The sequence below is a fragment of the Myxine glutinosa genome, chromosome 2, assembly GCF_964187855.1.
Source record: "Myxine glutinosa chromosome 2, kmMyxGlut1.1, whole genome shotgun sequence".
NCBI lineage: Eukaryota > Metazoa > Chordata > Myxini > Myxiniformes > Myxinidae > Myxine > Myxine glutinosa.
In genome coordinates, this window is record NC_136262.1 from 24,301,209 (window position 1) to 24,316,613 (window position 15,405).

A 15,405-nucleotide genomic window follows, 5' to 3' on the forward strand; every position below is an offset into this window, starting at 1 on the left:
TCAAGCTCAACCGAGCGTCACTTTCATATGAGCGCGTATCCTGGTTCATGCGCGTCTTTCTCCACTCAATGCCAACTCAGTCCTCGTACCTCAATTGCTCCTCGAACTGCTCAATTGCTCTCGAACGCCTCCAACTGCTCGCGAGTCCTCCAACTGCTCTGGGGGCTTTGCGCAACCGCTTATATCGATACGCCCCCGAACCTTCTCGAACCTTCCAACCACGCCCTGTGACGCAGTGCTGCAGCCACACCCTGTGAGCCCAGATTGGAGGCTCGCGCTTACCGTCAGCTTCTCTGCCGCCCTCATGCGGCCCCCGACTCGACCCTCCAGGCCGACTTCGTGTTAATTCGCGCCAAAAACCAAAGGCAGCACAAAAAGACGTAAGGCGATGGAGGCGGCATAGGACAATGGAAGCGATGAAAGGACCAATTCTCCTTACTCTACTCAACGCAAAACTAACACAGGAAAAGGTCTATTCTTACACATACTATGAAATAACTGAACTAACGCGAGGCTACGTGTTGTTTGTGTGACTAACTATGAGGGGGAAATTTAACCTTTATTATACAAAACTCAAAACCGCAACACTACCCCTCTCCCTCTTCAGACTCGTCCCCGAGTCGAACCTACAAAAATTGGAACGACCGGTTTTGAGAAAGATCTGGGAATTAACTTTTACTTTTACATGTGACATATAGATGTGGTTCCCTCTAACATTTACTCTAACCCGTGGGTGCGACAGTTTTAAAACACTAAATATGTCCCCCCTATTGCGTTGAGTAGCTACTCTAACAGAATCACGCCCACAATTAACCGAATCCAGAATTTGTCAAACTAAACATCGAGCCGGTGGGCAGCATTTTATATACAAACACAGAAAACCGACTCTTATTTACAGTTCTATGACCCAGGACCTGTCCTTTTCGGAAAGAAGATTGGAGGGGAGAGAAAGCACAGCAAAGCACAAAAACACACTCAAAAATTCACATTTGCTGCTTGCGTCTTGCATCTTGCTTCTTGCATCTTCTGTGTGCATATATCAAACCGGCTAGCCCCCGGACCGGCATACAGGCCATTCCTGCTCTTCAGGGCTAATTAAACTTCCAAATCTTCTCGTCCCTAGCACACCATAATAAAAAATACACAAAGAAGGTTTCATTTTATTTCTCTGCCAGGCAGGGCCAACCCTATGTGGTCCGACTGCGTGACATTGATGCCACTCAAAACAAGTGGTCCGAAGATGCAAGGTGATGCTGCAGCAAGGTACTGCACAGCAGAGGTGTAAGGCCACAAAACTTGTGGTCCATAAGTGTGCATGTGGTGCAGCAAAGTGTTTGTGGCAGCAAAGTGCTGCACAGGTGCAGCAAAGTTACAACACAAGGATATGGCAGCAAAGTGCTGCGCTGTTCAACTGCACAGATGTAATAAAGTGCAGCAGGAATGCTGCACAGTTCGATGGTGCTGCACAGTTCCACCTTCAAAATGGTCCTGGGGTGGGGGAGAGACAAAGCACGACCAGCAAAGCGGAAAGGGCACAGCGGTACACAGCAAAACAAGGTAATGCAGCGCAAGGGGCGCGGAAGAGCGAGCAGAGCAGGCTCGTCCCTAGCCGTTCGTACCCCCCATCATCGGCTTACACTACCCTAGCCCTTTTTTTGTATTTACAAATTCGTCTATACGTCTTGTCTCCCATATCCCCCTCTAACTCAAATTCCTCTCCCAATCCCTCCCAGGAACAAACACAATGTCTCATTACGTCACGATGCATCTTACCACTCAAACAGTTTACAAAGCCTTGGTGTGGAGTTTCGGCCTCCTTGGTGAATGGCTGTGGATGATGCGAAGGGGGTTTCTCATCCTAACTACACTACTAACATTTACTCATTTAACCTACCCGGGGTCATACCCTGCCAATCGGCCTTCATTAAACTATGTGGTTCTAAAAACCGAATACCCATTGCCCACTCTATGATGCCATCCGAATTTGGGTCTCACTCCCCAATTTTTCTCTGTGCCTTTGCACAATTTCGGGGCTGGGTCGTGTGGCTCTACCAGCAGGTCCAACTACCTGCGCACCTCCACCACTGAAGGCGCCACCCGAGCTTACCTGCTCCTGTGACTACCTAAACTGGGGAAGCCCCCTCCTGGCTCTCTCACCCCCTGATGCCCTCCTCGGCATTGGGCTACCCGGGTCCTCTCCTGGGATCCTCGGGCCCCACTGAACACTACTCACAACTCTAACTGGCTCCCAGAGCCTACCTGCGGCCTCACCTGGCCGACAATCTACCAGTGGCGGAGTGCTTCAATAACCATACGCACCAACAAAGCCCACACGCCAAGCCATTTCATAGACTCATGCACCCAACCAAGCACTTCTTGCTACTTCCCGCACCACAGGTGTCAATATCCAAACAATTTACCTAAACCCTCTACCTGGGTTTACACTACCCACCCCGGGTATTCGTGAATGGGTCCATCTCCCCCCCATTCACTCCTTCGCACCATGCATTCCACACCTTTTATCTCCCACCAAACATTCCACACACCATTTATCTCACACACCATTTACCTCACACACCAAAGCTCTTGCACACCTTTTGTGCTCTTACACCTTTTCCATACACTCCAACACAACTCCATTTGTCTCTATACACCACGTCTGGTTATTCCCAACCAATTCCTCATTTGCTCAATACCATCCTCACACACACAGCATCATCTAACTAACTACTTCTCCGAAAACTCGTGCTTCCCCGTCTTCCCTTACACTAAGCACACCCTCGTCATTATCATCCATCTAATCTCTCTACGTCCCCTCTACCTGTACAAATGTCCCTACTTAAATCTTGTCCTCTACGGTCTGCTAAATCCCTAACAATTATCCTAGCCCGCCCTCAGCTAGCTTTCACTGCCATCCCCATAATCTAATGCTCATGAGCCCTGATTGAGGAATGGTAAAACTACCACTCCCCCATGCCGGGTACCATTCGCCAACACTATGGCTAATCGTCCACTGTACTACGAGCCTTTCCGTGCGGCAATACATTTTCGTCACAGCTCGGCTTCGAAAAGCCGAGCGATGCATGCGGGTGGTTGGTCTACTGTAGGTTGGGTCCATCCGGCATTTTCGATCCAGGGGAGGAGGCATGCTTGGGCCAAGGTTCAAGGCGCCATCCCTGCGCAGAGCCTTGCGGTCCCATGCATGATGGCCCAACCGCCCATGGTCGGAGCACCGCAGCCGCCAGGGGGCGTGGCTCCGACCTCTCCTTCCTCCCGTCGAACCGTGCCGATCGCCTTTCCCGCCAAGGCGCGGCACCGACCATACAGGGCGGGGCCCGGCACGAATCGTGCACGCCGATCCTTGCGAGACCGCCACGGCAACCATCCCCACCGGTCCCCGCAGCACACAAAGCACACCACACACCGAGGGCTTGCGTCGGCTATACGTCGCGCTAAACGCTCCCTCAGTCTGCATCGATGCTCGGGCCGCGTTCTCACCCCACGCGACCCGTTCCACATTCGTACACCATGGCGCTCCAGCTCCTCCCATACACTCCATTACACACTTTTCTTCCACACACTCCTTTACCGCACACTTCCCTGTTACACACTCCATAACACAATCGGCCTTCGCACACCCTCATGTACACTCTTTTGTTACACACTCAGTAACAGCCACGGGTGTGCACTCTTTTGGTACACACCCAATCACGTGCTCTGGTGTGCACTCCTGCACACTCTCTACAACATGCTCCGGTGTGCATTCGCTCTCACTCTTGGCCATCGCACACTATGTTTCACACTCGTCTCTGACACACTCTTCCCACATACATTCCGGTGTGCATTCTCCCTCGCACTCTGGAACACACTCTCCTGTTACACACTCGTGCTCCGGCGCACACTTTTTTCTCACACGCACGCCATTCGCTCTTGTACACCTCACAAAGGACCTTCCACAAGCGCCCGGGCTCCGTCTCGATCCCAAGCGCGCCAAAAATCTTTTCCCGCCATACACATTCCTACTCACCTTAGGGACCTTCTTCCGCAGCAGCACCACCTGCAAACCTTCATTGGGGTTAGTGTTACATGCTCCTCCCCGACCCCCTGGTCACGGTGTACCTCCGAGCCCCGAGAGGAGTCACGGCAGAAAAATGTGTTATTCTGTATGTCAAAGATCAAGGGAGAAGCCACCCCAATTGTTACTCACAAACAAATATTGTATTAAGATCACACAAGAATAACAGTACAACAATAATAGCATTCACAAGTACAATCAATATGTCCTATGATGGTACCATCAGTTTTGTAATATTTAACTCACTGTGCTCCAAGTGAGTGAAACACGAACATTCCCCAATGTCTCTTATTCCTGGATCCAGAGACGAAATTGATTCGCTCCAGCGATCGCCAGAACGAGGTCCAATCGAGACCAGAATCCTGTGCGGATGGCAAATACCGTCACACAGCCGAAGCTGCACAAGGGCGCCCTCAAGGCGCCTGGGAAATCCAAAGGCACCCTACAGGCGACTGAGAGATCACACCCTCGGGTATGGACGAATTAACCTTCAAAAGGCCACGTCACACACACGCCCCAGATCGACGTCTGAATGCGGAGGAGATGGTCGAAAAGAGACGAAACCGCGAGTGAAGCACAAGTCCGGCGCGAGCCAAAATGGCCAACGACCCGGTCTCATGGCACACGGCACGGCGATAATTCTCTCCTGAATCGATCGCAAAATCTGACACGCAGGTTGACCGGTCACAGCGATGACAACTCTGTCGTAGGAATTCCTTTCCCAGGAACCCCGAAAGTTCACTAGCGACTTTCGTTCGACAACGTTTGCCCCAGACCTTGAAGCGACTCGCTTCTTGTCCGACTTCACTCGCTCCTTCTTTTTTTTCTCTTCTTCCTCTTCATCGCCGTCCGGTTCCTGTTTCATTTTAAAACTTTCCTTTTACCTTTTGACAATAATAATTGATATTTCCCTCAAACAACAATAATAATAATACATAGAACCAGAAATGTCTCAAGTGGATGAAAGCCACCACAACGGAAGTGACGAATCCGTAACACTTCCCCCCCCCCCCCCCCCCCCCCAAGAAAGAAAGTTTGAACATAGGGAAAACTTTCTTTGCAGGCAAAACATTTTTTTTGAATGAAGGTTAAGGGGTTGTGATCAAAAAATCCAAAACAAAGCAAATCTAGAGCACTTTTTTAGGGAGGCCGAGCTGAGAGCCAGGTTTCATGGTGGTTGGGTGGTGAGGCCTGGAAGTATTCACTACATGGACGCCTTTAGGAACGTGGAGTTCACGGTTAATCCGTGTAGGAATCTTGGCTCGGCTGCTCCACAGCATTCAGTGCTTCAGACTCTTCCTCACTTTCATAATAATCACAGATGGAGCACTTGTCGCTGTAGTCACGTGAATAGCGGTCTCCTTCTCGGCCACTACCCTGATAATCATCCCTTCGGGAGCTGCCGTGACTCTGGGAGGCTCCATAGTAATCTCGACTGCGGCCACCACCAAAACTACCACTCCCAACCCGGGAGCCATAGCCACCCCTGAAACTACCTCCACGTTTTCCTCCTCTGTAGCCCCCTCGACGCCCATGGCCTGCCTTCTCTACTGTTATGGTCCAACCATCCAAATCCTTGTCATTCAAATTCTTTTCTGCATCTTTGGCGTCCTTTGTGTTTTCAAACGTGACAAAGCCAAACCCTCTTGACTTTTGCGTCTCCCTGTCTTTTATCAGCCGCTCTTCCAAGAGTGGTCAATATTGGCCGAAGACAGAGTCCAGAACAACTTCCCTTGTTTTGAAGTTCAGTCCACCTACAAAGAGCTTGCCAATATTGCCTCCATTCATGACTCGTGTGTGCTGACATTTAGTTTCAGGGTACTTGACAAGATGTGTCTGTGCCAAGCGTGACGTCAGTACCTTCTCCTTCTCTTCAGAGCGCTTCCTACCCATAGCACGAGTCGCGGTACAGGATGAAAAGATACCTAGAATCTCCTACTCTCACTGTGCAGTGTTATTTGTCATACTATGCTTTTCAACAAACATCGGGTTACCAGAAACTTGACCACCGGCCAAATCATTCCCGATAACAAAAGATACTCCCTCTTCAGGAAGAGTGGCTTGTAAACCTACGGTGACCGGTCCTGACACCAAATCAGACTCTAAATGGATGACATGAAGTGGAGCTTTAACATAGCCACCAACCGCCTGTAAAAGAACACTAACACCAGTTGCCGTCTTCTCTAACAAGGGCAAAATGCCTTCAAGCATCAAAGACTGATGTGCTCCTGTGTCCCTCAATACCCTAACAGGTCTCTGGTTAGTCAAGTCTCCATTCAGTGAAACAAACCCCTCTGAAATAAAAGGTTTGTAACCCTCTTGAACAAGGTCGTTCCGTGATGCCGTAACTTTGGCATGGGAACCTTCACAAGGCACTGTCCTCCAAGGACGATTTCTCGCATTTGCCAATGCATTCGGAGTTGTACTAATCTGACTCTGCTCCTGATTTTTCCTTTCCAGGGCATACCATTGGGACATCAAATGTCCAGGTTTCTTGTAAAAATCGCAAGTAGGCCCAGAGGAAAAACTCGTGGTCTGCCTCGAGCCCCCCGGAAGATAGGTCGTCATTCTTGGAACTGTAGACTTCTGATCTCTAAGAGTAGCGGTATCAGATCTGTCCTCATAGTCATCTCTAGGCCGCCCCCATGAATCTTCGTTCTCCACACCGGATGTACCATAACTCCCCTGGTGAACTCTAGGCGGGAAGTTAGGTTTGTGGAACCCCATCCTGTGTGTCAAGGCATAGTCATCTGCCACGGTTGCTGCCTCATACAACTCTGGTACCTTCTTTTCCTCCAGATGTACTTTAATGTCCTCGTGGACACACTGTTTGAATTCCTCCACCAAGATCAATTGTCGCAACAGGTTGAAGTCTTTCCCAACCCCCTTCGAATCACACCACCGATCAAACATGGTTTCCTTCATTCTGGCCAACTCCACATGGGCCTCACTCTCGCTCTTCCTGACATTCCGGAATTTTTGCCGGTAAGCTTCAGGGACCAACTCATAGGCTTTGAGAATGGCTTTCTTCACTTTCTCATAATCTACACATTGGTCAATCGGTAAAGCCGAAAATATATCTTGAGCTTTACCCACCTAAACACTTTACACTAACATAGTCCAGGACCCCACAGGCCATTTTAGCATTTGAGCCACTTTCTCAAAGTGTAAAAAAAACTTGGCTACCTCCTTTTCATTGAAGGGTGGAACCAGCCTCACATGTCTACCAACAATCCAACATCCCAGGCGTTCTGACTAGTTGTCGAACCAGCCGGCAGGGATGCTACCTCTCCCCGTTCTCCCATTAATTCCAATTTCTTGAGTTCAACTTCCCTCTGATAATCCATGTCCTGTTCCTTTAACTCCCTTTCAGCTCTCCTCTCCTATGCTCTTTCCTTTTCTCTTCTTTCTTCGAGTTCCCTTGCAGCTCTCCTTTCCTCTGCTCTTTCCCCTACTCTTCTTTCTTCTTCAGCGCTCCTTTCCTCTGCTCTTCTCTCCTCTGCTTTCCTTTCCTCTGCTTTTACCCTTTCCTGGCTCTGCAGTTGCATCTCCGTTTTCCAGAGCTCCACATTTTCTTTTTCCTCAGGTAACCAATCCAAGGCTACCTCTGTCCATGTTCCTTGTCCCACCAGAGATTCTACCACCAATGTCTGCATCTCTGCTTTCTTCATATTAACTCGGACCTCCAAGTTAAAATGTCTGGCCAATATCAAGAGTTCCGATTTTTTTAATGCTTGGAACTGTGCCTCATTAGGGGACGCCGCAAACTTTTTTGCGTCAAACACCATGGTGACTATCAGTTAACACCTGTTAACCTTCACACAAAAATTTCCAAATTTTTGAAAAATTTGGGAATGTTAGAAAATTCCAAATTTGGGAATTTTGGGAAAGCTAGGGAATTCGATCCCGGACGAATGTTGTCAGGGAATTTGATCCTGGATGAGTGTTATTAGGGAATTTAATCCCAGACGAAGACCCAATTTCGAGCCCCCGATCCAATTGGACGAGCCCACAATTTCTGTTACGTGCTCCTCCCCGACCCCTTGTCACGGTGTACCTCCGAGCCCCGAGAGGAGTCACGGCAGAAAAATGTGTTATTCTGTTTGTCAAAGATCAAGGGAGAAGCCACCCCAATTGTTACTCACAAACAAATATTGTATTAAGATCACACAAGAATAACAGTACAACAACAATAGTATTCAAAGGTACAATCAATATGTCCTATGATGGTACCATCAGTTTTGTAATATTTAACTCACTGTGCTCCAAGTGAGTGAAACACGAACATTCCCCAATGTCTCTTATTCCCGGCTTCGAGACGAAATTGATTCGCTCCAGCGATTGCCAGAACGAGGTCCAATCGAGACCAGAATCCCGTGCGGATTGCAAATACCGTCACACAGCCGAAGCTGCACAAGGGCGCCCTCAAGGCGCCTGGGAAATCCAAAGGCGCCCTACAGGCGGCTGAGAGATCACACCCTCGGGTATGGACGAATTAACCTTCAAAAGGCCACGTCACACACACACCCCAGATCGACGTTTGAATGCGGTGGAGATGGGCGAAAAGAGACGAAACCGCGAGCGAAGCACAAGTCCTGCGCGATCCAAAATGGCCGACGACCCGGTCTCGTGGCGCATGGCACGGCGATGATTCTCTCCTGAATTGATCGCAAAATCTGACACGCAGGTTGACCGGTCACAGCGATGACAACTCTGTCGTCGGAATTTCTTTCCCAGGAACCACGAAAGTTCACTAGCGACTTTCGTTCGACAACGTTCGCCCCGGACCTTGAAGCGACTTGCTTCTTGTCCGACTTCACTTGCTCCTTCTTTTTTTTCTCTTCTTCCTCTTCATCGCTATCCGGTTCCTGTTTCATTTTAAAACATTCCTTTTACCTTTTGACAATAATAATTGCTATTTCCCTCAAACAACAATAATAATAATACATGGAACCAGAAATGTCTCAAGTGGATGAAAGCCACCACAACGGAAGTGACAAATCCGTAACAGTTAGCAAGCCCGACATCACGGTGCAAATGCAGACTTTGAGTACATTCCATTTCTTTCTCCGATTTAATTTCTGATTCTGCCGTCTCTTCGGCCCCAATTTCAACTATAATCTCTTTTTACTCGACGACCGCCGGCGCCAATAAAATGTATTTTTCCAATTCGGCGGCCGTCGGCTTTTCCACACCCCGAGTCGCGATTTCTATCCCCTCAGTCCACTTAGTTGCGCTCTGCCCAACCTCGCTCTCCCCACGTTCCTCGCACTGCGTTACCTCGTCGCGTACCACCGCGACCTTCTCGCTCGGCTTGCACCCAATGTCCTCCCCCATTTTTTTTTATCGTGGTGTCCATGTTGCACCTGGATTTCTCTGCTATGGCGTCCATCCGATTAGCCAATCGATCCCCCCATTCTTTCATGTTTTCATCATTCTTGAACATTAAGGCCCTCGTTTCAGCCATAAATAATTGTATGTCCCTAACCGTTGGTACAGTGGGCTCGGCTCTCGCCGCCACGTGCGAGGCGCCGCCATTACCAGTTCCCGCACCCTTATCTGCTTCCATTACCAGTTTCCGCACCCTTATCTGCTTCCATTACCAATTGCCTCTCTCGGTCCTGGGTCATCAATTTTACCTTATCTACCCCCACCGGCATTCGATCGCTTTGGCTAGCCATGGCACGAATTTAATTTTGGATTTTAAAAACTAAATTTCGGACGCTCGTAATTTGAGTGCGTTAAGCGCACTTCAGGTCCTATCCCAAACTCCTGACACCAATTGTTACGGTTCTCTCGCCGGCCTTCTTCCCTTTATCAAGGGGGGATTAATCCCCTTGTCTTTATTGGCCTGGCGGAACCGAGACTTGCAACGCCCTTCCCGGGCGAGCGCGGAAACAGGGTTTCGGGACCAATTCTCGCTCGTACCTAAGTACCCACGCCACCACGGAAACGAGGAAACAAGCCTCGCACGAACCACCTGTGATGGTAGTACGCCGAGCGGATTGCGTACATGTAGTCCATGCAGTCTTACTTAGTGGAACCCGATTGGAGCGATCTTATTCGTGCCATGCTTAGTCAACTGGTGAAATCACAGAAACGATCGAATCAAGAAGAAAGGAAGAACAGATAGGTTTAATGATTCCCACACGTATTTACAGTTCAGGATGCAGGGACACAGAGCAAGCTTATACAGTCTTAACTTATCCCAGGACAACGGGTTCGTCTGTCTCACACTCACACAGGGAATTGCAGATGGGCAGGTGTTCCCCAACGCATCCAGGGATGGTCCTCGTCCAGCTCTCCACGGTCCCCGGCACGTCCCGCGAAGATGGTGATCGGCGAAGACAGGGACTCGTAGCGCGTCTCTCGAACAAAGGCGATATATCGGGCGGAACGGCAAGGGGCGGACTTTTACGACAAAGGGGGGACTTTTACGGCAAAGGGCGGTTACTCAGCCTCGTTCACTCATGCGGCCGAAATGCGCTATATCGATATAAACGCGCTTGGCTGCGCCCGCGTATATCTAGCACCCAACTCTTCTTCCTCAATTCACTGGGTGTTGGTTAGCGCGCGTGTTCTCGTGCAATGATCAAGTTCTCAAGCGGTACAATGCGAGTTCTCTCATCAAGTCCCCTCGCTGCAAGTCCTGTGACGCAAGTCCTTTACAACACTGCAGTCCTTTACAATGCTGCAGTCCTTTCGAGGGCTTTGTGCAGCGGGTTATATAGGTCCGCCCCGCGAACCTTCTGGAACTCACCAGACTCTTCTCACCACGCCCTCTGACGCCACCACCCCTGAGCCCTGATTGGCGGCTCATGCTTACCGTCATCGCTCCTGTCGCTCTGCCCCGACTCCGCCCCGATCCTCCTCCGCCTCCCTCGTGTTAACTCGCCCAAAATGAACTAACGTTAACAAACTGTATTGCGGGTACGGACGAAGGATGATCGGTGGCAGTAGGGCCTATTTTTCTGGCTTTACACAATGCAGAATTAACACTGGAAAGGGCCTACTCTCACACATCTATATAATAATAGCGTAAGGACTCGACTTTGTTATCCTTTTTACGCCGCACCCAGTGACCCGATGCCCACAGCACTAATGGATTTACGATCTACAAACCGCGCTCTTTGTTTATCACGTACAGACATACTCGAAAAATCTGAATTAGCCGACGTTGGGGCCCAAAAGCATCCGATTAACTGCCGATACGACGCCATCTTACGACGCCATCATATTGGCGTCTGCTGGGCGAAGGCGAAGCAAGCCGTCCGCTGATTGGACAGTCGAAGGCGACAGCAAGCCGCCCATTGAGTGGACAATCCCAGAGTGGTGCTATGCCGATTCCTATTACGAATCCATTCATTTTTCAAAAGTATATCGTAGCGTTGTCATTTAAGTAGATTGCAATAAATAAGTTGTTCATATACGCACTCTTCATTCTCATCTTTCTTTCTAACTCTTACTCAGACAAGCAAATCCCCTATGCCATCCATAACGGTACACTCTATCCATACACCACATCCTCCCTTCCGTGGATGTTCCACGGGTTTCGGCTAGTACTAAGAAATAACTACACTACAAATGAGGCTACATGTTGCTTGTGTGACTATCTATGGGGGGGGGGGGGGGGGCAAACTTTAACCTTTATTAGGCTCACTTTACAAACCTCAAAACCATAGCAATATATGTATAAATATATATATATGTGTATATAATATATATATATATATATATATATATATATATATATATATATATATATATATATTGTTGCGGATATGAGGACTGTATTTTTTTGATTGTGTGCTGTATTATTATTATTATTGTTTATTCTGCGCCCCCCTACCTCCGGAGCTGTGTAAAGGTGAAAGGGCATCCCATAATTAGTCCACAAGCATACACGTCAGCCAATAATAGAATACCCCTGTTCGATAGTTATATCTTATTCTGTGTTTTAGAGTAAGGCTGTGTCTCCCATTAATTGAAGTACTCCATTGCACCAGTGAAAGAGAATAGATCCCCTTTCGTCATTGCCGAGCCTCGATTGCCAATTACCTCCCCTCCAAAACCACCATTGAACAAGTGCCCGCCCGTCGTCATCAAGGGCGGAGCCAGAGGGTCGCATGACCAACCAGGGCCGAGGTGAGCACACCGATGGGCGTGTCCTAAAGGCCGGCGGCTTGATCGCTGGGGGCGCTATAAAGGCGCGCAGCGCAAGAAGCGTTGAGTGAGTCAGAGAGAGTCAGTGGAGTCGGTGGTCAGTTGGTTGCGTTGGTTGCGGTGAGGAGACGGTGGTGGTGGTCAGTGGTTGCGTTGGTTGCGGTGAGGAGTCGGTGGTAAAGAGTGAGTGGACCAAGAAAGAGTTGAGGGTTTGGACCAGACGAGTCGGACAAGTCCTGGGAAAGCACGCGACGTCCACAGCAGCCACAACAGCAGCTTGGGGCCTGAACGGCGGTTTTGAGCAGGGCCGCAAAGGAACGGCGGCTGCTAAACGCGCCGAGCGTGCTGCAGGACCCCCTTGGACCTTCCTCTCCCTCCAGCCATCCACCTCCTGCCTTTCCACCCTTCTTGTGTACGTGAGTTTGTTTTGTTTGTTCTGTCCCTGGGTTAATTAAGTCTGTATAAGCTAGTATTTGCACTGTGTCACCTGCGTCTTGTGTTGTAAATAAACGTGACTGCCTTCTTTTTGCTTGTGTGTGTATAATAAATCCAATTACTCTTCTGTCCGTCTTCTCGTTTTATTCCTTTTCCTCTTTGCATTTCATCGTTTTAGTCTTTTCCCAGATTGGGCAGCTGCGGTGCGATACGGCCAAAGTTCTGGGTGAATCGGGTGAGTCGGGGATCCTGTAACGGTCGCGGTTGGACCATCCGCTCGGCCCATCATAACATCTAAACCGCGATCAGTAACAATATATATATATATATATGTGTATATATGGGTATATAATATATATATATATAAGTGTATATATGGGTATATAATATATATATATATAAGTGTATATATGGGTATATAATATATATATATATATATATATATATATATATATATATATATATATATATATATATATATATATATTGTTACAGACACGACTTTGATGTTAAAGTGGGCCGAGCGGAATGGCCGTCGTGTCCGCACAAATTACCCGACTATACTCGACGTTGACTAATCGCGCTATGCTAGACCAATGAAGGAAAAAGAAGACACCCGGCTGGATCACAATAACACAATACGACACCAGGGGTTCAGTTCTCAAGACCTCCGGAGGAGGTTATATTAAGGCGGAAGGTTAGATTACAGGGACAAGAGGGAAACATAGGAAGGTGGGCACTTAAACACACTTATATTAACCCCGGACAGACGACAGACAAACGGGACAAGGCTGACTCACACGGGGGTTGATGATAAGGACAGGCGGGTAGCGATGGCTCCAGGTGCACCTGGGCTCAAAGGTCAGAATCGACTCGGTCCGGTCCAGAGATGCGGGGAGGTCGCAGCGCTCGGATGGCGTCTTGTCTGCTCAAGCTGGGGGCGCATCTGACTCAGCGCTCGCAGGTGGCTTTCCTTCTCCAAGCTGGGTGCGCATCTCTCTTTACATCCGGCGCGTGGCCGCGTATATCCGGCGGGGAGTGACACGCCCTCGGCTCGTTAGCTCCGCCTCGTGGAATCGGCACGTTGCTTCTCATTGGGTGCGTGCGGGGGGGGTTTACCAGGCTCCGCCCTTGACGAGGAGCTGACAAGGAGCCCCTTCGTGGTAACCCCGTGGAGCGCATGGTCTGGAGCTAATCGAGCCGGTGTGAGGACGCATCCTCCCCCGCTCCGCCGCCATCTCCTCTGTTGTTGTTGTAATTGTTGGGGAAGAAGATGGAAGGAGGTATGGGAAAGGTCCTAAACTCACTACTGATGCCATATAATCACATTCTGGTGCAACGAAGAGTCATAATTAATGGAGACGAGGCCTTAACTGACATAGAATAAGAATAACTAGGAAGATGTCCGAAAGTTGTCTACGTGTGGTGCGGTGGACCTGGGCACGACATTTAATGGGGGAATAAGGGGAAGGTCGGCTCTACTGATTGTTATTTACATGCAATGGGACTAGGGAATGGGGGATCGGGGAAAGTTGGGGAGTATTGGAGAAAATAGGGGAATATTTACAAGCGGATATGGAGGCCAAATTCCATATTCGCAACAATATATATATATAAGTGTATATAATATATATATATATATATGTATATATATATATATATATATATATATATATATATATATATATATATATATATATATATATATATATATATATATATACACATATATATATGGGTATATATATCTATATTGTTGCGGAAATGAGGATTGTGTTTTTTTTATTGTGTGTATTATTATTATTGTTTAGTCTGAGCCCTCCTTGCTCCAGTGTGTATAAAGGTCAAAAGGGCGTCCCGGTAGTTAATTCCATAAAGCATACATTGAAGGACACTATAATACCCTTGTTCAGTAGTTTATTTCCTTATTCTGTGTATAGGTTAAGGCTTTGTCTTCCATTAAAATGACACTCCATTGCACCAAGAGAAAATAGATAGATTCCCTTCATTCCCCATTCCCACTCCCAAAACTTCCATTGCCAAGCCTCAATCTGCCAATTACATCCCCTCCAAGTCTCCATTGCCAACTGCACTGGGCAGTTGGCCAGTTTGTTACAGCTGTGGGTTGTTTTCGCCCCAAAGCCGCCATTGAACATGTGCTCGGGTTGGGGAAGAAAGGCGTGCCCGCCCGTCGTCATCTAGGGCGGAGCCAGAGGGTCGCGCGACCAACCAGGGCCGAGGTGAGCACACCGATGGGCGTGTCCTAAAAGCCGGCGGCTTAATCGCCGGAGGCGCTATAAAGGCGCGCGCGCAAGAAGTTGCGAGGAGGTCCACGACAAGAGGAGGTCCACGACAAAGAGAGGTCCATGACAAGAGCAGAGCTGAGTTGTGTGGTTTTGGGAAAGAGCTGGGTTGGTCGTCAGTGGTGGTCAGTGTTTGCGTTGAGTGGTCAGTGGTTGCGTTGAGTTGTCGGTGGTGAGGAGTGATTGAACCAAGAGGAAGAGTTGGACCAAGAGAGAGAGAAAGAGTTGTTGGACCAAGAAAGAGAGAGGAGAGAACCCGTCACGCCAGACCCCCCACCAGCGCGTCGGCTCCACCAAGCAGCTCCGACCCGTGATCCCGCGCACACGACAGGATCGGTTGCATCAGCGGCCGTCGAGGTCCAGCCCGACGTCCCGTGCGGGATCAAGCTCCAGCCACACACCTCCTTCCAGCCAATCCTGCCTGCAATT